At 50.6% G+C, this 22,927-nt stretch overlaps 13 non-coding genes across 13 annotated transcripts; all 13 read right to left on the bottom strand.

The window, feature by feature from the left end:
- Window positions 1-666: 666 nt before the first annotated feature.
- LOC138275719 (U5 spliceosomal RNA) lies at window positions 667-782 on the bottom strand. The gene has a single exon (XR_011200491.1). It is a non-coding gene; the product is annotated as a U5 spliceosomal RNA (small nuclear RNA).
- A 1,295-nt stretch (window positions 783-2,077) lies between these two features.
- LOC138275645 (U5 spliceosomal RNA) lies at window positions 2,078-2,193 on the bottom strand. The gene has a single exon (XR_011200418.1). It is a non-coding gene; the product is annotated as a U5 spliceosomal RNA (small nuclear RNA).
- Window positions 2,194-4,413: 2,220 nt separating this feature from the next.
- Window positions 4,414-4,529, bottom strand: LOC138275718 (U5 spliceosomal RNA). The gene has a single exon (XR_011200490.1). It is a non-coding gene; the product is annotated as a U5 spliceosomal RNA (small nuclear RNA).
- A 1,295-nt stretch (window positions 4,530-5,824) lies between these two features.
- Window positions 5,825-5,940, bottom strand: LOC138275717 (U5 spliceosomal RNA). Its single transcript, XR_011200489.1, has one exon. It is a non-coding gene; the product is annotated as a U5 spliceosomal RNA (small nuclear RNA).
- Window positions 5,941-7,235: 1,295 nt separating this feature from the next.
- On the bottom strand, window positions 7,236-7,351 carry LOC138275725 (U5 spliceosomal RNA). Its single transcript, XR_011200497.1, has one exon. It is a non-coding gene; the product is annotated as a U5 spliceosomal RNA (small nuclear RNA).
- Window positions 7,352-9,571: 2,220 nt separating this feature from the next.
- LOC138275716 (U5 spliceosomal RNA) lies at window positions 9,572-9,687 on the bottom strand. Its single transcript, XR_011200488.1, has one exon. It is a non-coding gene; the product is annotated as a U5 spliceosomal RNA (small nuclear RNA).
- A 1,295-nt stretch (window positions 9,688-10,982) lies between these two features.
- Window positions 10,983-11,098, bottom strand: LOC138275714 (U5 spliceosomal RNA). The gene has a single exon (XR_011200486.1). It is a non-coding gene; the product is annotated as a U5 spliceosomal RNA (small nuclear RNA).
- Window positions 11,099-13,331: 2,233 nt separating this feature from the next.
- On the bottom strand, window positions 13,332-13,447 carry LOC138275702 (U5 spliceosomal RNA). The gene has a single exon (XR_011200475.1). It is a non-coding gene; the product is annotated as a U5 spliceosomal RNA (small nuclear RNA).
- Window positions 13,448-15,680: 2,233 nt separating this feature from the next.
- LOC138275691 (U5 spliceosomal RNA) lies at window positions 15,681-15,796 on the bottom strand. The gene has a single exon (XR_011200464.1). It is a non-coding gene; the product is annotated as a U5 spliceosomal RNA (small nuclear RNA).
- A 1,282-nt stretch (window positions 15,797-17,078) lies between these two features.
- On the bottom strand, window positions 17,079-17,194 carry LOC138275715 (U5 spliceosomal RNA). The gene has a single exon (XR_011200487.1). It is a non-coding gene; the product is annotated as a U5 spliceosomal RNA (small nuclear RNA).
- Window positions 17,195-18,489: 1,295 nt separating this feature from the next.
- LOC138275682 (U5 spliceosomal RNA) lies at window positions 18,490-18,605 on the bottom strand. Its single transcript, XR_011200455.1, has one exon. It is a non-coding gene; the product is annotated as a U5 spliceosomal RNA (small nuclear RNA).
- Window positions 18,606-20,825: 2,220 nt separating this feature from the next.
- On the bottom strand, window positions 20,826-20,941 carry LOC138275713 (U5 spliceosomal RNA). The gene has a single exon (XR_011200485.1). It is a non-coding gene; the product is annotated as a U5 spliceosomal RNA (small nuclear RNA).
- A 1,295-nt stretch (window positions 20,942-22,236) lies between these two features.
- On the bottom strand, window positions 22,237-22,352 carry LOC138275712 (U5 spliceosomal RNA). The gene has a single exon (XR_011200484.1). It is a non-coding gene; the product is annotated as a U5 spliceosomal RNA (small nuclear RNA).
- Window positions 22,353-22,927: the final 575 nt, after the last annotated feature.

Below are 22,927 nucleotides of genomic sequence, written 5' to 3'. Positions count from 1 at the left end.
GCCTCAGAGGCAGCACACTTTAAAGCAGCTCGGCCTGCTTGTATCACTATCCCTTTCGGTTGGAGTCGCTCTCTGGGCCTTTTGTCTCCATGATAATTGACCCTTTCCTGCAATAACCATCCCATCCAAATGCAGTGGGCCACCACCATGCTCCAGAACAAGTCATGTGCTTTCAGGCACATCCTCTAGCTGAGCCTGAATCTAAAAGGATCTAGCTAGCTAGGCCAGAGTCACAAGCCAGACACCCCCTTTCAAAAGAATCTGAGAGGGAGCCAGCCCGGGACTAGCCATCTTTACACCTCCCAAGGCACCCAGAACTAGCCTCCTGTATACCTCCAAGGGCACCAATAACGGGCAAGCCCTATGAAAAGCACAGCCTGAGTGTTGGTGGCCACCTGTGAAAAGTAGGGTGACCCCTGGCCTGCTGGCAGCAGAGATGTTGGGAGCAGAGACAATCTAATGCCTGCTGTCGTGATGATTCAAGACAGCCAAGAAAAGCAGCCTCACGCTCCGCAGAAATTCTTTCCCATGAGCCACCTGGCCTATGCAAATGAGTAGACAGCAGGCCTCAGAACAAAACACCAACTTCCTCTGGCAAAGGAAACAGCAGACAGCCCACAGGTGTACCCCAACTGCTAGCACTTTTGTCTTCAACAAACGATAAACAGCCTCACCTGTGGCAAGGCCTCAAAAAATTGAATGAAACTCGTAAACGTTCCTCTCCACGGAAATCTTTAGTAAAAGGCGAAAGATTTATTCGTTTTGAAGAGAAACCCGAGTGTGTTACAAGCTGAGCCTAGCAGGGCATGTGGCGCCACAAACAGAGACCCTGCCATTGCAAGGGCGAGGGTCCGAGAGGTGGTTTTTCGCCCTACTTAACAGGGCAAGAACCACAGGGGAGAGCAAAACAGCCCAAACGTTCAAGGCCCCTGCTTCAAGTAGAGAAAGAAAAAATGGTGGACCGTTTTCAGGGTTCTGTCTGGGCATATGCAAATTTCGGTGGCACTCGCCTCAGCTGATTGGCCAGGGTGAGTCTGCTGGGCAGGGAAAAGGGAAAGCTGGAGGCAGGCTGTAAGTGAAGTGGGCGCGCAGGGAAACGTTTTCCTATAGATTGTGTGTATTGAATGCCACTGATGCCACAGTAAGGCTTTGCAGCGCTAATAGTATTCCCATTAGACACCACCCAGGTACGCAGCAGCAGGCAGGTGAAAATAAGGGAATACCGAGCAGAAGCTGAGGTATCAATGGTAAATGCTGGCTTTTTTTCTCCCTGCAATGCTTTCCTGACACGGTTATCTTCTGGTAGATTTTGCCAGACATTTGTGTGCAGTGTCAAAGCAATTAGACAGAATGTTGAACCCAGTTCTGCTGCAAAAGAGTGCTGCTTACCTTCCCATGGCCTCAGAGGCAGCACACTCTAAAGCAGCTCGGCCTGCTTGTATCACTATCCCTTTCGGTTGGAGTCGCTCTCTGGGCCTTTTGTCTCCATGATAATTGACCCTTTCCTGCAATAACCATCCCATCCAAATGCAGTGGGCCACCACCATGCTCCAGAACAAGTCATGTGCTTTCAGGCACATCCTCTAGCTGAGCCTGAATCTAAAAGGATCTAGCTAGCTAGGCCAGAGTCACAAGCCAGACACCCCCTTTCAAAAGAATCTGAGAGGGAGCCAGCCCGGGACTAGCCATCTTTACACCCCCCAAGGCACCCAGAACTAGCCTCCTGTATACCTCCAAGGGCACCAACAACGGGCACCAATAACGGGCAAGCCCTATGAAAAGCACAGCCTGAGTGTTGGTGGCCACCTGTGAAAAGTAGGGTGACCCCTGGCCTGCTGGCAGCAGAGATGTTGGGAGCAGAGACAATCTAATGCCTGCTGTCGTGATGATTCAAGATAGCCAAGAAAAGCAGCCTCACGCTCCGCAGAAATTCTTTCCCATGAGCCACCTGGCCTATGCAAATGAGTAGACAGCAGGCCTCAGAACAAAACACCAACTTCCTCTGGCAAAGGAAACAGCAGACAGCCCACAGGTGTACCCCAACTGCTAGCACTTTTGTCTTCAACAAACGATAAACAGCCTCACCTATGGCAAGGCCTCAAAAAATTGAATGAAACTCGTAAACGTTCCTCTCCACGGAAATCTTTAGTAAAAGGCGAAAGATTTATTCGTTTTGAAGAGAAACCCGAGTGTGTTACAAGCTGAGCCTAGCAGGGCATGTGGCGCCACAAACAGAGACCCTGCCATTGCGAGGGCGAGGGTCCGAGAGGTGGTTTTTCGCCCTACTTAACAGGGCAAGAACCACAGGGGAGAGCAAAACAGCCCAAACGTTCAAGGCCCCTGCTTCAAGTAGAGAAAGAAAAAATGGTGGACCGTTTTCAGGGTTCTGTCTGGGCATATGCAAATTTCGGTGGCACTCGCCTCAGCTGATTGGCCAGGGTGAGTCTGCTGGGCAGGGAAAAGGGAAAGCTGGAGGCAGGCTGTAAGTGAAGTGGGCGCGCAGGGAAACGTTTTCCTATAGATTGTGGGCCATATTTATACTCCGTTTGCGCCTAAATTGCGTCGTTTTTTTTGACGCAATTTCGACGCAAAACTAACGCCAACTAACGCCATATTTATACTATGGCGTTAGAGGCGAATAGCGCCAAAGTTCCCGGAATGTGCGTCATTTTTTAGCGTGAACCCCTTCCTTGCGTTAATGATATGCAAGGGAGGCGTTCCCGTCTAAAAAATGACTCCCAGGACTTTACGTGGTATTTATACTCCCGGGCAAAAGAGACGCCCAGGAGTTGGCGTGGCTAAAAACGGCGCATTTGCGCCACTTTTTAACGCCTGCTCAGAGCAGGCGTTAAGGGGCCTGTGGGCTCAAAATGAACCCACAGGTGCCCTCCCATGCCCCCAGGGACCCCCCCTGCCACCCTTGCCCACCCCAGGAGGACCCCCAAGGATGGAGGGACCCACCCCAGGGACATTCAGGTAAGTTCAGGTAAGTATAATTTTTTTTTTTTTATATATTTTTTTGGTGGCATAGGGGGGCCTTATTTGTGCCCCCCTACATGCCACTATGCCCAATGACCATGCCCAGGGGACAGAAGTCCCCTGGGCATGGCCATTGGGCAAGGGGGCATGACTCCTATCTTTACAATGATAGGAGTCATGTTGATGGGGGATGGGCGTCGTTAAAAAATGGCGCAAGTCGGGTTAAGACGATTTTTTCGACGTAACCTGACTTGCCCCATTTTAAGACGCCCATGCGCCATTTTCCCCCTACGCCGGCGCTGTCTGGTCTACGTGGTTTTTTCCCACGCAAACCAGGCAGCGCCGGTCTGATTGCGCCGTCTAACGCCATTCCATAAATACGGCGCCCGCATGGCGCTTCAGAATGGCGTTAGACGGCGCAAAACTTTTTGACGCTAAACTGCGTTAGCGCAGTTTAGCGTCAAAAAGTATAAATATGGGCCCGTGTGTATTGAATGCCACTGATGCCACAGTAAGGCTTTGCAGCGCTAATAGTATTCCCATTAGACACCACCCAGGTACGCAGCAGCAGGCAGGTGAAAATAAGGGAATACCGAGCAGAAGCTGAGGTATCAATGGTAAATGCTGGCTTTTTTTCTCCCTGCAATGCTTTCCTGACACGGTTCTCTTCTGGTAGATTTTGCCAGACATTTGTGTGCAGTGTCAAAGCAATTAGACAGAATGTTGAACCCAGTTCTGCTGCAAAAGAGTGCTGTTTACCTTCCCATGGCCTCAGAGGCAGCACACTTTAAAGCAGCTCGGCCTGCTTGTATCACTATCCCTTTCGGTTGGAGTCGCTCTCTGGGCCTTTTGTCTCCATGATAATTGACCCTTTCCTGCAATAACCATCCCATCCAAATGCAGTGGGCCACCACCATGCTCCAGAACAAGTCATGTGCTTTCAGGCACATCCTCTAGCTGAGCCTGAATCTAAAAGGATCTAGCTAGCTAGGCCAGAGTCACAAGCCAGACACCCCCTTTCAAAAGAATCTGAGAGGGAGCCAGCCCGGGACTAGCCATCTTTACACCTCCCAAGGCACCCAGAACTAGCCTCCTGTATACCTCCAAGGGCACCAACAACGGGCAAGCCCTATGAAAAGCACAGCCTGAGTGTTGGTGGCCACCTGTGAAAAGTAGGGTGACCCCTGGCCTGCTGGCAGCAGAGATGTTGGGAGCAGAGACAATCTAATGCCTGCTGTCGTGATGATTCAAGACAGCCAAGAAAAGCAGCCTCACGCTCCGCAGAAATTCTTTCCCATGAGCCACCTGGCCTATGCAAATGAGTAGACAGCAGGCCTCAGAACAAAACACCAACTTCCTCTGGCAAAGGAAACAGCAGACAGCCCACAGGTGTACCCCAACTGCTAGCACTTTTGTCTTCAACAAACGATAAACAGCCTCACCTGTGGCAAGGCCTCAAAAAATTGAATGAAACTCGTAAACGTTCCTCTCCACGGAAATCTTTAGTAAAAGGCGAAAGATTTATTCGTTTTGAAGAGAAACCCGAGTGTGTTACAAGCTGAGCCTAGCAGGGCATGTGGCGCCACAAACAGAGACCCTGCCATTGCAAGGGCGAGGGTCCGAGAGGTGGTTTTTCGCCCTACTTAACAGGGCAAGAACCACAGGGGAGAGCAAAACAGCCCAAACGTTCAAGGCCCCTGCTTCAAGTAGAGAAAGAAAAAATGGTGGACCGTTTTCAGGGTTCTGTCTGGGCATATGCAAATTTCGGTGGCACTCGCCTCAGCTGATTGGCCAGGGTGAGTCTGCTGGGCAGGGAAAAGGGAAAGCTGGAGGCAGGCTGTAAGTGAAGTGGGCGCGCAGGGAAACGTTTTCCTATAGATTGTGTGTATTGAATGCCACTGATGCCACAGTAAGGCTTTGCAGCGCTAATAGTATTCCCATTAGACACCACCCAGGTACGCAGCAGCAGGCAGGTGAAAATAAGGGAATACCGAGCAGAAGCTGAGGTATCAATGGTAAATGCTGGCTTTTTTTCTCCCTGCAATGCTTTCCTGACACGGTTATCTTCTGGTAGATTTTGCCAGACATTTGTGTGCAGTGTCAAAGCAATTAGACAGAATGTTGAACCCAGTTCTGCTGCAAAAGAGTGCTGCTTACCTTCCCATGGCCTCAGAGGCAGCACACTCTAAAGCAGCTCGGCCTGCTTGTATCACTATCCCTTTCGGTTGGAGTCGCTCTCTGGGCCTTTTGTCTCCATGATAATTGACCCTTTCCTGCAATAACCATCCCATCCAAATGCAGTGGGCCACCACCATGCTCCAGAACAAGTCATGTGCTTTCAGGCACATCCTCTAGCTGAGCCTGAATCTAAAAGGATCTAGCTAGCTAGGCCAGAGTCACAAGCCAGACACCCCCTTTCAAAAGAATCTGAGAGGGAGCCAGCCCGGGACTAGCCATCTTTACACCCCCCAAGGCACCCAGAACTAGCCTCCTGTATACCTCCAAGGGCACCAACAACGGGCACCAATAACGGGCAAGCCCTATGAAAAGCACAGCCTGAGTGTTGGTGGCCACCTGTGAAAAGTAGGGTGACCCCTGGCCTGCTGGCAGCAGAGATGTTGGGAACAGAGACAATCTAATGCCTGCTGTCGTGATGATTCAAGACAGCCAAGAAAAGCAGCCTCACGCTCCGCAGAAATTCTTTCCCATGAGCCACCTGGCCTATGCAAATGAGTAGACAGCAGGCCTCAGAACAAAACACCAACTTCCTCTGGCAAAGGAAACAGCAGACAGCCCACAGGTGTACCCCAACTGCTAGCACTTTTGTCTTCAACAAACGATAAACAGCCTCACCTGTGGCAAGGCCTCAAAAAATTGAATGAAACTCGTAAACGTTCCTCTCCACGGAAATCTTTAGTAAAAGGCGAAAGATTTATTCGTTTTGAAGAGAAACCCGAGTGTGTTACAAGCTGAGCCTAGCAGGGCATGTGGCGCCACAAACAGAGACCCTGCCATTGCGAGGGCGAGGGTCCGAGAGGTGTTTTTTCGCCCTACTTAACAGGGCAAGAACCACAGGGGAGAGCAAAACAGCCCAAACGTTCAAGGCCCCTGCTTCAAGTAGAGAAAGAAAAAATGGTGGACCGTTTTCAGGGTTCTGTCTGGGCATATGCAAATTTCGGTGGCACTCGCCTCAGCTGATTGGCCAGGGTGAGTCTGCTGGGCAGGGAAAAGGGAAAGCTAGAGGCAGGCTGTAAGTGAAGTGGGCGCACAGGGAAACGTTTTCCTATAGATTGTGTGTATTGAATGCCACTGATGCCACAGTAAGGCTTTGCAGCGCTAATAGTATTCCCATTAGACACCACCCAGGTACGCAGCAGCAGGCAGGTGAAAATAAGGGAATACCGAGCAGAAGCTGAGGTATCAATGGTAAATGCTGGCTTTTTTTCTCCCTGCAATGCTTTCCTGACACGGTTATCTTCTGGTAGATTTTGCCAGACATTTGTGTGCAGTGTCAAAGCAATTAGACAGAATGTTGAACCCAGTTCTGCTGCAAAAGAGTGCTGCTTACCTTCCCATGGCCTCAGAGGCAGCACACTTTAAAGCAGCTCGGCCTGCTTGTATCACTATCCCTTTCGGTTGGAGTCGCTCTCTGGGCCTTTTGTCTCCATGATAATTGACCCTTTCCTGCAATAACCATCCCATCCAAATGCAGTGGGCCACCACCATGCTCCAGAACAAGTCATGTGCTTTCAGGCACATCCTCTAGCTGAGCCTGAATCTAAAAGGATCTAGCTAGCTAGGCCAGAGTCACAAGCCAGACACCCCCTTTCAAAAGAATCTGAGAGGGAGCCAGCCCGGGACTAGCCATCTTTACACCTCCCAAGGCACCCAGAACTAGCCTCCTGTATACCTCCAAGGGCACCAACAACGGGCACCAATAACGGGCAAGCCCTATGAAAAGCACAGCCTGAGTGTTGGTGGCCACCTGTGAAAAGTAGGGTGACCCCTGGCCTGCTGGCAGCAGAGATGTTGGGAGCAGAGACAATCTAATGCCTGCTGTCGTGATGATTCAAGATAGCCAAGAAAAGCAGCCTCACGCTCCGCAGAAATTCTTTCCCATGAGCCACCTGGCCTATGCAAATGAGTAGACAGCAGGCCTCAGAACAAAACACCAACTTCCTCTGGCAAAGGAAACAGCAGACAGCCCACAGGTGTACCCCAACTGCTAGCACTTTTGTCTTCAACAAACGATAAACAGCCTCACCTATGGCAAGGCCTCAAAAAATTGAATGAAACTCGTAAACGTTCCTCTCCACGGAAATCTTTAGTAAAAGGCGAAAGATTTATTCGTTTTGAAGAGAAACCCGAGTGTGTTACAAGCTGAGCCTAGCAGGGCATGTGGCGCCACAAACAGAGACCCTGCCATTGCGAGGGCGAGGGTCCGAGAGGTGGTTTTTCGCCCTACTTAACAGGGCAAGAACCACAGGGGAGAGCAAAACAGCCCAAACGTTCAAGGCCCCTGCTTCAAGTAGAGAAAGAAAAAATGGTGGACCGTTTTCAGGGTTCTGTCTGGGCATATGCAAATTTCGGTGGCACTCGCCTCAGCTGATTGGCCAGGGTGAGTCTGCTGGGCAGGGAAAAGGGAAAGCTGGAGGCAGGCTGTAAGTGAAGTGGGCGCGCAGGGAAACGTTTTCCTATAGATTGTGGGCCATATTTATACTCCGTTTGCGCCTAAATTGCGTCGTTTTTTTTGACGCAATTTCGACGCAAAACTAACGCCAACTAACGCCATATTTATACTATGGCGTTAGAGGCGAATAGCGCCAAAGTTCCCGGAATGTGCGTCATTTTTTAGCGTGAACCCCTTCCTTGCGTTAATGATATGCAAGGGAGGCGTTCCCGTCTAAAAAATGACTCCCAGGACTTTACGTGGTATTTATACTCCCGGGCAAAAGAGACGCCCGGGAGTTGGCGTGGCTAAAAACGGCGCATTTGCGCCACTTTTTAACGCCTGCTCAGAGCAGGCGTTAAGGGGCCTGTGGGCTCAAAATGAACCCACAGGTGCCCTCCCATGCCCCCAGGGACCCCCCCTGCCACCCTTGCCCACCCCAGGAGGACCCCCAAGGATGGAGGGACCCACCCCAGGGACATTCAGGTAAGTTCAGGTAAGTATAATTTTTTTTTTTTTATATATTTTTTTGGTGGCATAGGGGGGCCTTATTTGTGCCCCCCTACATGCCACTATGCCCAATGACCATGCCCAGGGGACAGAAGTCCCCTGGGCATGGCCATTGGGCAAGGGGGCATGACTCCTATCTTTACAATGATAGGAGTCATGTTGATGGGGGATGGGCGTCGTTAAAAAATGGCGCAAGTCGGGTTAAGACGATTTTTTCGACGTAACCTGACTTGCCCCATTTTAAGACGCCCATGCGCCATTTTCCCCCTACGCCGGCGCTGTCTGGTCTACGTGGTTTTTTCCCACGCAAACCAGGCAGCGCCGGTCTGATTGCGCCGTCTAACGCCATTCCATAAATACGGCGCCCGCATGGCGCTTCAGAATGGCGTTAGACGGCGCAAAACTTTTTGACGCTAAACTGCGTTAGCGCAGTTTAGCGTCAAAAAGTATAAATATGGGCCCGTGTGTATTGAATGCCACTGATGCCACAGTAAGGCTTTGCAGCGCTAATAGTATTCCCATTAGACACCACCCAGGTACGCAGCAGCAGGCAGGTGAAAATAAGGGAATACCGAGCAGAAGCTGAGGTATCAATGGTAAATGCTGGCTTTTTTTCTCCCTGCAATGCTTTCCTGACACGGTTCTCTTCTGGTAGATTTTGCCAGACATTTGTGTGCAGTGTCAAAGCAATTAGACAGAATGTTGAACCCAGTTCTGCTGCAAAAGAGTGCTGTTTACCTTCCCATGGCCTCAGAGGCAGCACACTTTAAAGCAGCTCGGCCTGCTTGTATCACTATCCCTTTCGGTTGGAGTCGCTCTCTGGGCCTTTTGTCTCCATGATAATTGACCCTTTCCTGCAATAACCATCCCATCCAAATGCAGTGGGCCACCACCATGCTCCAGAACAAGTCATGTGCTTTCAGGCACATCCTCTAGCTGAGCCTGAATCTAAAAGGATCTAGCTAGCTAGGCCAGAGTCACAAGCCAGACACCCCCTTTCAAAAGAATCTGAGAGGGAGCCAGCCCGGGACTAGCCATCTTTACACCTCCCAAGGCACCCAGAACTAGCCTCCTGTATACCTCCAAGGGCACCAATAACGGGCAAGCCCTATGAAAAGCACAGCCTGAGTGTTGGTGGCCACCTGTGAAAAGTAGGGTGACCCCTGGCCTGCTGGCAGCAGAGATGTTGGGAGCAGAGACAATCTAATGCCTGCTGTCGTGATGATTCAAGACAGCCAAGAAAAGCAGCCTCACGCTCCGCAGAAATTCTTTCCCATGAGCCACCTGGCCTATGCAAATGAGTAGACAGCAGGCCTCAGAACAAAACACCAACTTCCTCTGGCAAAGGAAACAGCAGACAGCCCACAGGTGTACCCCAACTGCTAGCACTTTTGTCTTCAACAAACGATAAACAGCCTCACCTGTGGCAAGGCCTCAAAAAATTGAATGAAACTCGTAAACGTTCCTCTCCACGGAAATCTTTAGTAAAAGGCGAAAGATTTATTCGTTTTGAAGAGAAACCCGAGTGTGTTACAAGCTGAGCCTAGCAGGGCATGTGGCGCCACAAACAGAGACCCTGCCATTGCAAGGGCGAGGGTCCGAGAGGTGGTTTTTCGCCCTACTTAACAGGGCAAGAACCACAGGGGAGAGCAAAACAGCCCAAACGTTCAAGGCCCCTGCTTCAAGTAGAGAAAGAAAAAATGGTGGACCGTTTTCAGGGTTCTGTCTGGGCATATGCAAATTTCGGTGGCACTCGCCTCAGCTGATTGGCCAGGGTGAGTCTGCTGGGCAGGGAAAAGGGAAAGCTGGAGGCAGGCTGTAAGTGAAGTGGGCGCGCAGGGAAACGTTTTCCTATAGATTGTGTGTATTGAATGCCACTGATGCCACAGTAAGGCTTTGCAGCGCTAATAGTATTCCCATTAGACACCACCCAGGTACGCAGCAGCAGGCAGGTGAAAATAAGGGAATACCGAGCAGAAGCTGAGGTATCAATGGTAAATGCTGGCTTTTTTTCTCCCTGCAATGCTTTCCTGACACGGTTATCTTCTGGTAGATTTTGCCAGACATTTGTGTGCAGTGTCAAAGCAATTAGACAGAATGTTGAACCCAGTTCTGCTGCAAAAGAGTGCTGCTTACCTTCCCATGGCCTCAGAGGCAGCACACTCTAAAGCAGCTCGGCCTGCTTGTATCACTATCCCTTTCGGTTGGAGTCGCTCTCTGGGCCTTTTGTCTCCATGATAATTGACCCTTTCCTGCAATAACCATCCCATCCAAATGCAGTGGGCCACCACCATGCTCCAGAACAAGTCATGTGCTTTCAGGCACATCCTCTAGCTGAGCCTGAATCTAAAAGGATCTAGCTAGCTAGGCCAGAGTCACAAGCCAGACACCCCCTTTCAAAAGAATCTGAGAGGGAGCCAGCCCGGGACTAGCCATCTTTACACCCCCCAAGGCACCCAGAACTAGCCTCCTGTATACCTCCAAGGGCACCAACAACGGGCACCAATAACGGGCAAGCCCTATGAAAAGCACAGCCTGAGTGTTGGTGGCCACCTGTGAAAAGTAGGGTGACCCCTGGCCTGCTGGCAGCAGAGATGTTGGGAGCAGAGACAATCTAATGCCTGCTGTCGTGATGATTCAAGATAGCCAAGAAAAGCAGCCTCACGCTCCGCAGAAATTCTTTCCCATGAGCCACCTGGCCTATGCAAATGAGTAGACAGCAGGCCTCAGAACAAAACACCAACTTCCTCTGGCAAAGGAAACAGCAGACAGCCCACAGGTGTACCCCAACTGCTAGCACTTTTGTCTTCAACAAACGATAAACAGCCTCACCTATGGCAAGGCCTCAAAAAATTGAATGAAACTCGTAAACGTTCCTCTCCACGGAAATCTTTAGTAAAAGGCGAAAGATTTATTCGTTTTGAAGAGAAACCCGAGTGTGTTACAAGCTGAGCCTAGCAGGGCATGTGGCGCCACAAACAGAGACCCTGCCATTGCGAGGGCGAGGGTCCGAGAGGTGGTTTTTCGCCCTACTTAACAGGGCAAGAACCACAGGGGAGAGCAAAACAGCCCAAACGTTCAAGGCCCCTGCTTCAAGTAGAGAAAGAAAAAATGGTGGACCGTTTTCAGGGTTCTGTCTGGGCATATGCAAATTTCGGTGGCACTCGCCTCAGCTGATTGGCCAGGGTGAGTCTGCTGGGCAGGGAAAAGGGAAAGCTGGAGGCAGGCTGTAAGTGAAGTGGGCGCGCAGGGAAACGTTTTCCTATAGATTGTGGGCCATATTTATACTCCGTTTGCGCCTAAATTGCGTCGTTTTTTTTGACGCAATTTCGACGCAAAACTAACGCCAACTAACGCCATATTTATACTATGGCGTTAGAGGCGAATAGCGCCAAAGTTCCCGGAATGTGCGTCATTTTTTAGCGTGAACCCCTTCCTTGCGTTAATGATATGCAAGGGAGGCGTTCCCGTCTAAAAAATGACTCCCAGGACTTTACGTGGTATTTATACTCCCGGGCAAAAGAGACGCCCAGGAGTTGGCGTGGCTAAAAACGGCGCATTTGCGCCACTTTTTAACGCCTGCTCAGAGCAGGCGTTAAGGGGCCTGTGGGCTCAAAATGAACCCACAGGTGCCCTCCCATGCCCCCAGGGACCCCCCCTGCCACCCTTGCCCACCCCAGGAGGACCCCCAAGGATGGAGGGACCCACCCCAGGGACATTCAGGTAAGTTCAGGTAAGTATAATTTTTTTTTTTTTATATATTTTTTTGGTGGCATAGGGGGGCCTTATTTGTGCCCCCCTACATGCCACTATGCCCAATGACCATGCCCAGGGGACAGAAGTCCCCTGGGCATGGCCATTGGGCAAGGGGGCATGACTCCTATCTTTACAATGATAGGAGTCATGTTGATGGGGGATGGGCGTCGTTAAAAAATGGCGCAAGTCGGGTTAAGACGATTTTTTCGACGTAACCTGACTTGCCCCATTTTAAGACGCCCATGCGCCATTTTCCCCCTACGCCGGCGCTGTCTGGTCTACGTGGTTTTTTCCCACGCAAACCAGGCAGCGCCGGTCTGATTGCGCCGTCTAACGCCATTCCATAAATACGGCGCCCGCATGGCGCTTCAGAATGGCGTTAGACGGCGCAAAACTTTTTGACGCTAAACTGCGTTAGCGCAGTTTAGCGTCAAAAAGTATAAATATGGGCCCGTGTGTATTGAATGCCACTGATGCCACAGTAAGGCTTTGCAGCGCTAATAGTATTCCCATTAGACACCACCCAGGTACGCAGCAGCAGGCAGGTGAAAATAAGGGAATACCGAGCAGAAGCTGAGGTATCAATGGTAAATGCTGGCTTTTTTTCTCCCTGCAATGCTTTCCTGACACGGTTCTCTTCTGGTAGATTTTGCCAGACATTTGTGTGCAGTGTCAAAGCAATTAGACAGAATGTTGAACCCAGTTCTGCTGCAAAAGAGTGCTGTTTACCTTCCCATGGCCTCAGAGGCAGCACACTTTAAAGCAGCTCGGCCTGCTTGTATCACTATCCCTTTCGGTTGGAGTCGCTCTCTGGGCCTTTTGTCTCCATGATAATTGACCCTTTCCTGCAATAACCATCCCATCCAAATGCAGTGGGCCACCACCATGCTCCAGAACAAGTCATGTGCTTTCAGGCACATCCTCTAGCTGAGCCTGAATCTAAAAGGATCTAGCTAGCTAGGCCAGAGTCACAAGCCAGACACCCCCTTTCAAAAGAATCTGAGAGGGAGCCAGCCCGGGACTAGCCATCTTTACACCTCCCAAGGCACCCAGAACTAGCCTCCTGTATACCTCCAAGGGCACCAACAACGGGCACCAATAACGGGCAAGCCCTATGAAAAGCACAGCCTGAGTGTTGGTGGCCACCTGTGAAAAGTAGGGTGACCCCTGGCCTGCTGGCAGCAGAGATGTTGGGAGCAGAGACAATCTAATGCCTGCTGTCGTGATGATTCAAGATAGCCAAGAAAAGCAGCCTCACGCTCCGCAGAAATTCTTTCCCATGAGCCACCTGGCCTATGCAAATGAGTAGACAGCAGGCCTCAGAACAAAACACCAACTTCCTCTGGCAAAGGAAACAGCAGACAGCCCACAGGTGTACCCCAACTGCTAGCACTTTTGTCTTCAACAAACGATAAACAGCCTCACCTATGGCAAGGCCTCAAAAAATTGAATGAAACTCGTAAACGTTCCTCTCCACGGAAATCTTTAGTAAAAGGCGAAAGATTTATTCGTTTTGAAGAGAAACCCGAGTGTGTTACAAGCTGAGCCTAGCAGGGCATGTGGCGCCACAAACAGAGACCCTGCCATTGCGAGGGCGAGGGTCCGAGAGGTGGTTTTTCGCCCTACTTAACAGGGCAAGAACCACAGGGGAGAGCAAAACAGCCCAAACGTTCAAGGCCCCTGCTTCAAGTAGAGAAAGAAAAAATGGTGGACCGTTTTCAGGGTTCTGTCTGGGCATATGCAAATTTCGGTGGCACTCGCCTCAGCTGATTGGCCAGGGTGAGTCTGCTGGGCAGGGAAAAGGGAAAGCTGGAGGCAGGCTGTAAGTGAAGTGGGCGCGCAGGGAAACGTTTTCCTATAGATTGTGGGCCATATTTATACTCCGTTTGCGCCTAAATTGCGTCGTTTTTTTTGACGCAATTTCGACGCAAAACTAACGCCAACTAACGCCATATTTATACTATGGCGTTAGAGGCGAATAGCGCCAAAGTTCCCGGAATGTGCGTCATTTTTTAGCGTGAACCCCTTCCTTGCGTTAATGATATGCAAGGGAGGCGTTCCCGTCTAAAAAATGACTCCCAGGACTTTACGTGGTATTTATACTCCCGGGCAAAAGAGACGCCCGGGAGTTGGCGTGGCTAAAAACGGCGCATTTGCGCCACTTTTTAACGCCTGCTCAGAGCAGGCGTTAAGGGGCCTGTGGGCTCAAAATGAACCCACAGGTGCCCTCCCATGCCCCCAGGGACCCCCCCTGCCACCCTTGCCCACCCCAGGAGGACCCCCAAGGATGGAGGGACCCACCCCAGGGACATTCAGGTAAGTTCAGGTAAGTATAATTTTTTTTTTTTTATATATTTTTTTGGTGGCATAGGGGGGCCTTATTTGTGCCCCCCTACATGCCACTATGCCCAATGACCATGCCCAGGGGACAGAAGTCCCCTGGGCATGGCCATTGGGCAAGGGGGCATGACTCCTATCTTTACAATGATAGGAGTCATGTTGATGGGGGATGGGCGTCGTTAAAAAATGGCGCAAGTCGGGTTAAGACGATTTTTTCGACGTAACCTGACTTGCCCCATTTTAAGACGCCCATGCGCCATTTTCCCCCTACGCCGGCGCTGTCTGGTCTACGTGGTTTTTTCCCACGCAAACCAGGCAGCGCCGGTCTGATTGCGCCGTCTAACGCCATTCCATAAATACGGCGCCCGCATGGCGCTTCAGAATGGCGTTAGACGGCGCAAAACTTTTTGACGCTAAACTGCGTTAGCGCAGTTTAGCGTCAAAAAGTATAAATATGGGCCCGTGTGTATTGAATGCCACTGATGCCACAGTAAGGCTTTGCAGCGCTAATAGTATTCCCATTAGACACCACCCAGGTACGCAGCAGCAGGCAGGTGAAAATAAGGGAATACCGAGCAGAAGCTGAGGTATCAATGGTAAATGCTGGCTTTTTTTCTCCCTGCAATGCTTTCCTGACACGGTTCTCTTCTGGTAGATTTTGCCAGACATTTGTGTGCAGTGTCAAAGCAATTAGACAGAATGTTGAACCCAGTTCTGCTGCAAAAGAGTGCTGTTTACCTTCCCATGGCCTCAGAGGCAGCACACTTTAAAGCAGCTCGGCCTGCTTGTATCACTATCCCTTTCGGTTGGAGTCGCTCTCTGGGCCTTTTGTCTCCATGATAATTGACCCTTTCCTGCAATAACCATCCCATCCAAATGCAGTGGGCCACCACCATGCTCCAGAACAAGTCATGTGCTTTCAGGCACATCCTCTAGCTGAGCCTGAATCTAAAAGGATCTAGCTAGCTAGGCCAGAGTCACAAGCCAGACACCCCCTTTCAAAAGAATCTGAGAGGGAGCCAGCCCGGGACTAGCCATCTTTACACCTCCCAAGGCACCCAGAACTAGCCTCCTGTATACCTCCAAGGGCACCAACAACGGGCACCAATAACGGGCAAGCCCTATGAAAAGCACAGCCTGAGTGTTGGTGGCCACCTGTGAAAAGTAGGGTGACCCCTGGCCTGCTGGCAGCAGAGATGTTGGGAGCAGAGACAATCTAATGCCTGCTGTCGTGATGATTCAAGATAGCCAAGAAAAGCAGCCTCACGCTCCGCAGAAATTCTTTCCCATGAGCCACCTGGCCTATGCAAATGAGTAGACAGCAGGCCTCAGAACAAAACACCAACTTCCTCTGGCAAAGGAAACAGCAGACAGCCCACAGGTGTACCCCAACTGCTAGCACTTTTGTCTTCAACAAACGATAAACAGCCTCACCTATGGCAAGGCCTCAAAAAATTGAATGAAACTCGTAAACGTTCCTCTCCACGGAAATCTTTAGTAAAAGGCGAAAGATTTATTCGTTTTGAAGAGAAACCCGAGTGTGTTACAAGCTGAGCCTAGCAGGGCATGTGGCGCCACAAACAGAGACCCTGCCATTGCGAGGGCGAGGGTCCGAGAGGTGGTTTTTCGCCCTACTTAACAGGGCAAGAACCACAGGGGAGAGCAAAACAGCCCAAACGTTCAAGGCCCCTGCTTCAAGTAGAGAAAGAAAAAATGGTGGACCGTTTTCAGGGTTCTGTCTGGGCATATGCAAATTTCGGTGGCACTCGCCTCAGCTGATTGGCCAGGGTGAGTCTGCTGGGCAGGGAAAAGGGAAAGCTGGAGGCAGGCTGTAAGTGAAGTGGGCGCGCAGGGAAACGTTTTCCTATAGATTGTGTGTATTGAATGCCACTGATGCCACAGTAAGGCTTTGCAGCGCTAATAGTATTCCCATTAGACACCACCCAGGTACGCAGCAGCAGGCAGGTGAAAATAAGGGAATACCGAGCAGAAGCTGAGGTATCAATGGTAAATGCTGGCTTTTTTTCTCCCTGCAATGCTTTCCTGACACGGTTCTCTTCTGGTAGATTTTGCCAGACATTTGTGTGCAGTGTCAAAGCAATTAGACAGAATGTTGAACCCAGTTCTGCTGCAAAAGAGTGCTGTTTACCTTCCCATGGCCTCAGAGGCAGCACACTTTAAAGCAGCTCGGCCTGCTTGTATCACTATCCCTTTCGGTTGGAGTCGCTCTCTGGGCCTTTTGTCTCCATGATAATTGACCCTTTCCTGCAATAACCATCCCATCCAAATGCAGTGGGCCACCACCATGCTCCAGAACAAGTCATGTGCTTTCAGGCACATCCTCTAGCTGAGCCTGAATCTAAAAGGATCTAGCTAGCTAGGCCAGAGTCACAAGCCAGACACCCCCTTTCAAAAGAATCTGAGAGGGAGCCAGCCCGGGAATAGCCATCTTTACACCTCCCAAGGCACCCAGAACTAGCCTCCTGTATACCTCCAAGGGCACCAATAACGGGCAAGCCCTATGAAAAGCACAGCCTGAGTGTTGGTGGCCACCTGTGAAAAGTAGGGTGACCCCTGGCCTGCTGGCAGCAGAGATGTTGGGAGCAGAGACAATCTAATGCCTGCTGTCGTGATGATTCAAGACAGCCAAGAAAAGCAGCCTCACGCTCCGCAGAAATTCTTTCCCATGAGCCACCTGGCCTATGCAAATGAGTAGACAGCAGGCCTCAGAACAAAACACCAACTTCCTCTGGCAAAGGAAACAGCAGACAGCCCACAGGTGTACCCCAACTGCTAGCACTTTTGTCTTCAACAAACGATAAACAGCCTCACCTGTGGCAAGGCCTCAAAAAATTGAATGAAACTCGTAAACGTTCCTCTCCACGGAAATCTTTAGTAAAAGGCGAAAGATTTATTCGTTTTGAAGAGAAACCCGAGTGTGTTACAAGCTGAGCCTAGCAGGGCATGTGGCGCCACAAACAGAGACCCTGCCATTGCGAGGGCGAGGGTCCGAGAGGTGTTTTTTCGCCCTACTTAACAGGGCAAGAACCACAGGGGAGAGCAAAACAGCCCAAACGTTCAAGGCCCCTGCTTCAAGTAGAGAAAGAAAAAATGGTGGACCGTTTTCAGGGTTCTGTCTGGGCATATGCAAATTTCGGTGGCACTCGCCTCAGCTGATTGGCCAGGGTGAGTCTGCTGGGCAGGGAAAAGGGAAAGCTAGAGGCAGGCTGTAAGTGAAGTGGGCGCACAGGGAAACGTTTTCCTATAGATTGTGTGTATTGAATGCCACTGATGCCACAGTAAGGCTTTGCAGCGCTAATAGTATTCCCATTAGACACCACCCAGGTACGCAGCAGCAGGCAGGTGAAAATAAGGGAATACCGAGCAGAAGCTGAGGTATCAATGGTAAATGCTGGCTTTTTTTCTCCCTGCAATGCTTTCCTGACACGGTTATCTTCTGGTAGATTTTGCCAGACATTTGTGTGCAGTGTCAAAGCAATTAGACAGAATGTTGAACCCAGTTCTGCTGCAAAAGAGTGCTGCTTACCTTCCCATGGCCTCAGAGGCAGCACACTTTAAAGCAGCTCGGCCTGCTTGTATCACTATCCCTTTCGGTTGGAGTCGCTCTCTGGGCCTTTTGTCTCCATGATAATTGACCCTTTCCTGCAATAACCATCCCATCCAAATGCAGTGGGCCACCACCATGCTCCAGAACAAGTCATGTGCTTTCAGGCACATCCTCTAGCTGAGCCTGAATCTAAAAGGATCTAGCTAGCTAGGCCAGAGTCACAAGCCAGACACCCCCTTTCAAAAGAATCTGAGAGGGAGCCAGCCCGGGACTAGCCATCTTTACACCTCCCAAGGCACCCAGAACTAGCCTCCTGTATACCTCCAAGGGCACCAACAACGGGCACCAATAACGGGCAAGCCCTATGAAAAGCACAGCCTGAGTGTTGGTGGCCACCTGTGAAAAGTAGGGTGACCCCTGGCCTGCTGGCAGCAGAGATGTTGGGAGCAGAGACAATCTAATGCCTGCTGTCGTGATGATTCAAGATAGCCAAGAAAAGCAGCCTCACGCTCCGCAGAAATTCTTTCCCATGAGCCACCTGGCCTATGCAAATGAGTAGACAGCAGGCCTCAGAACAAAACACCAACTTCCTCTGGCAAAGGAAACAGCAGACAGCCCACAGGTGTACCCCAACTGCTAGCACTTTTGTCTTCAACAAACGATAAACAGCCTCACCTATGGCAAGGCCTCAAAAAATTGAATGAAACTCGTAAACGTTCCTCTCCACGGAAATCTTTAGTAAAAGGCGAAAGATTTATTCATTTTGAAGAGAAACCCGAGTGTGTTACAAGCTGAGCCTAGCAGGGCATGTGGCGCCACAAACAGAGACCCTGCCATTGCGAGGGCGAGGGTCCGAGAGGTGGTTTTTCGCCCTACTTAACAGGGCAAGAACCACAGGGGAGAGCAAAACAGCCCAAACGTTCAAGGCCCCTGCTTCAAGTAGAGAAAGAAAAAATGGTGGACCGTTTTCAGGGTTCTGTCTGGGCATATGCAAATTTCGGTGGCACTCGCCTCAGCTGATTGGCCAGGGTGAGTCTGCTGGGCAGGGAAAAGGGAAAGCTGGAGGCAGGCTGTAAGTGAAGTGGGCGCGCAGGGAAACGTTTTCCTATAGATTGTGGGCCATATTTATACTCCGTTTGCGCCTAAATTGCGTCGTTTTTTTTGACGCAATTTCGACGCAAAACTAACGCCAACTAACGCCATATTTATACTATGGCGTTAGAGGCGAATAGCGCCAAAGTTCCCGGAATGTGCGTCATTTTTTAGCGTGAACCCCTTCCTTGCGTTAATGATATGCAAGGGAGGCGTTCCCGTCTAAAAAATGACTCCCAGGACTTTACGTGGTATTTATACTCCCGGGCAAAAGAGACGCCCGGGAGTTGGCGTGGCTAAAAACGGCGCATTTGCGCCACTTTTTAACGCCTGCTCAGAGCAGGCGTTAAGGGGCCTGTGGGCTCAAAATGAACCCACAGGTGCCCTCCCATGCCCCCAGGGACCCCCCCTGCCACCCTTGCCCACCCCAGGAGGACCCCCAAGGATGGAGGGACCCACCCCAGGGACATTCAGGTAAGTTCAGGTAAGTATATTTTTTTTTTTTTTATATATTTTTTTGGTGGCATAGGGGGGCCTTATTTGTGCCCCCCTACATGCCACTATGCCCAATGACCATGCCCAGGGGACAGAAGTCCCCTGGGCATGGCCATTGGGCAAGGGGGCATGACTCCTATCTTTACAATGATAGGAGTCATGTTGATGGGGGATGGGCGTCGTTAAAAAATGGCGCAAGTCGGGTTAAGACGATTTTTTCGACGTAACCTGACTTGCCCCATTTTAAGACGCCCATGCGCCATTTTCCCCCTACGCCGGCGCTGTCTGGTCTACGTGGTTTTTTCCCACGCAAACCAGGCAGCGCCGGTCTGATTGCGCCGTCTAACGCCATTCCATAAATACGGCGCCCGCATGGCGCTTCAGAATGGCGTTAGACGGCGCAAAACTTTTTGACGCTAAACTGCGTTAGCGCAGTTTAGCGTCAAAAAGTATAAATATGGGCCCGTGTGTATTGAATGCCACTGATGCCACAGTAAGGCTTTGCAGCGCTAATAGTATTCCCATTAGACACCACCCAGGTACGCAGCAGCAGGCAGGTGAAAATAAGGGAATACCGAGCAGAAGCTGAGGTATCAATGGTAAATGCTGGCTTTTTTTCTCCCTGCAATGCTTTCCTGACACGGTTCTCTTCTGGTAGATTTTGCCAGACATTTGTGTGCAGTGTCAAAGCAATTAGACAGAATGTTGAACCCAGTTCTGCTGCAAAAGAGTGCTGTTTACCTTCCCATGGCCTCAGAGGCAGCACACTTTAAAGCAGCTCGGCCTGCTTGTATCACTATCCCTTTCGGTTGGAGTCGCTCTCTGGGCCTTTTGTCTCCATGATAATTGACCCTTTCCTGCAATAACCATCCCATCCAAATGCAGTGGGCCACCACCATGCTCCAGAACAAGTCATGTGCTTTCAGGCACATCCTCTAGCTGAGCCTGAATCTAAAAGGATCTAGCTAGCTAGGCCAGAGTCACAAGCCAGACACCCCCTTTCAAAAGAATCTGAGAGGGAGCCAGCCCGGGACTAGCCATCTTTACACCTCCCAAGGCACCCAGAACTAGCCTCCTGTATACCTCCAAGGGCACCAATAACGGGCAAGCCCTATGAAAAGCACAGCCTGAGTGTTGGTGGCCACCTGTGAAAAGTAGGGTGACCCCTGGCCTGCTGGCAGCAGAGATGTTGGGAGCAGAGACAATCTAATGCCTGCTGTCGTGATGATTCAAGACAGCCAAGAAAAGCAGCCTCACGCTCCGCAGAAATTCTTTCCCATGAGCCACCTGGCCTATGCAAATGAGAAGACAGCAGGCCTCAGAACAAAACACCAACTTCCTCTGGCAAAGGAAACAGCAGACAGCCCACAGGTGTACCCCAACTGCTAGCACTTTTGTCTTCAACAAACGATAAACAGCCTCACCTGTGGCAAGGCCTCAAAAAATTGAATGAAACTCGTAAACGTTCCTCTCCACGGAAATCTTTAGTAAAAGGCGAAAGATTTATTCGTTTTGAAGAGAAACCCGAGTGTGTTACAAGCTGAGCCTAGCAGGGCATGTGGCGCCACAAACAGAGACCCTGCCATTGCAAGGGCGAGGGTCCGAGAGGTGGTTTTTCGCCCTACTTAACAGGGCAAGAACCACAGGGGAGAGCAAAACAGCCCAAACGTTCAAGGCCCCTGCTTCAAGTAGAGAAAGAAAAAATGGTGGACCGTTTTCAGGGTTCTGTCTGGGCATATGCAAATTTCGGTGGCACTCGCCTCAGCTGATTGGCCAGGGTGAGTCTGCTGGGCAGGGAAAAGGGAAAGCTGGAGGCAGGCTGTAAGTGAAGTGGGCGCGCAGGGAAACGTTTTCCTATAGATTGTGTGTATTGAATGCCACTGATGCCACAGTAAGGCTTTGCAGCGCTAATAGTATTCCCATTAGACACCACCCAGGTACGCAGCAGCAGGCAGGTGAAAATAAGGGAATACCGAGCAGAAGCTGAGGTATCAATGGTAAATGCTGGCTTTTTTTCTCCCTGCAATGCTTTCCTGACACGGTTATCTTCTGGTAGATTTTGCCAGACATTTGTGTGCAGTGTCAAAGCAATTAGACAGAATGTTGAACCCAGTTCTGCTGCAAAAGAGTGCTGCTTACCTTCCCATGGCCTCAGAGGCAGCACACTCTAAAGCAGCTCGGCCTGCTTGTATCACTATCCCTTTCGGTTGGAGTCGCTCTCTGGGCCTTTTGTCTCCATGATAATTGACCCTTTCCTGCAATAACCATCCCATCCAAATGCAGTGGGCCACCACCATGCTCCAGAACAAGTCATGTGCTTTCAGGCACATCCTCTAGCTGAGCCTGAATCTAAAAGGATCTAGCTAGCTAGGCCAGAGTCACAAGCCAGACACCCCCTTTCAAAAGAATCTGAGAGGGAGCCAGCCCGGGACTAGCCATCTTTACACCCCCCAAGGCACCCAGAACTAGCCTCCTGTATACCTCCAAGGGCACCAACAACGGGCACCAATAACGGGCAAGCCCTATGAAAAGCACAGCCTGAGTGTTGGTGGCCACCTGTGAAAAGTAGGGTGACCCCTGGCCTGCTGGCAGCAGAGATGTTGGGAGCAGAGACAATCTAATGCCTGCTGTCGTGATGATTCAAGACAGCCAAGAAAAGCAGCCTCACGCTCCGCAGAAATTCTTTCCCATGAGCCACCTGGCCTATGCAAATGAGTAGACAGCAGGCCTCAGAACAAAACACCAACTTCCTCTGGCAAAGGAAACAGCAGACAGCCCACAGGTGTACCCCAACTGCTAGCACTTTTGTCTTCAACAAACGATAAACAGCCTCACCTGTGGCAAGGCCTCAAAAAATTGAATGAAACTCGTAAACGTTCCTCTCCACGGAAATCTTTAGTAAAAGGCGAAAGATTTATTCGTTTTGAAGAGAAACCCGAGTGTGTTACAAGCTGAGCCTAGCAGGGCATGTGGCGCCACAAACAGAGACCCTGCCATTGCGAGGGCGAGGGTCCGAGAGGTGTTTTTTCGCCCTACTTAACAGGGCAAGAACCACAGGGGAGAGCAAAACAGCCCAAACGTTCAAGGCCCCTGCTTCAAGTAGAGAAAGAAAAAATGGTGGACCGTTTTCAGGGTTCTGTCTGGGCATATGCAAATTTCGGTGGCACTCGCCTCAGCTGATTGGCCAGGGTGAGTCTGCTGGGCAGGGAAAAGGGAAAGCTAGAGGCAGGCTGTAAGTGAAGTGGGCGCACAGGGAAACGTTTTCCTATAGATTGTGTGTATTGAATGCCACTGATGCCACAGTAAGGCTTTGCAGCGCTAATAGTATTCCCATTAGACACCACCCAGGTACGCAGCAGCAGGCAGGTGAAAATAAGGGAATACCGAGCAGAAGCTGAGGTATCAATGGTAAATGCTGGCTTTTTTTCTCCCTGCAATGCTTTCCTGACACGGTTATCTTCTGGTAGATTTTGCCAGACATTTGTGTGCAGTGTCAAAGCAATTAGACAGAATGTTGA

The sequence above is a fragment of the Pleurodeles waltl genome, unplaced genomic scaffold (assembly GCF_031143425.1).
Source record: "Pleurodeles waltl isolate 20211129_DDA unplaced genomic scaffold, aPleWal1.hap1.20221129 scaffold_302, whole genome shotgun sequence".
NCBI lineage: Eukaryota > Metazoa > Chordata > Amphibia > Caudata > Salamandridae > Pleurodeles > Pleurodeles waltl.
This window is presented reverse-complemented; position numbering and strand designations above follow the sequence as displayed.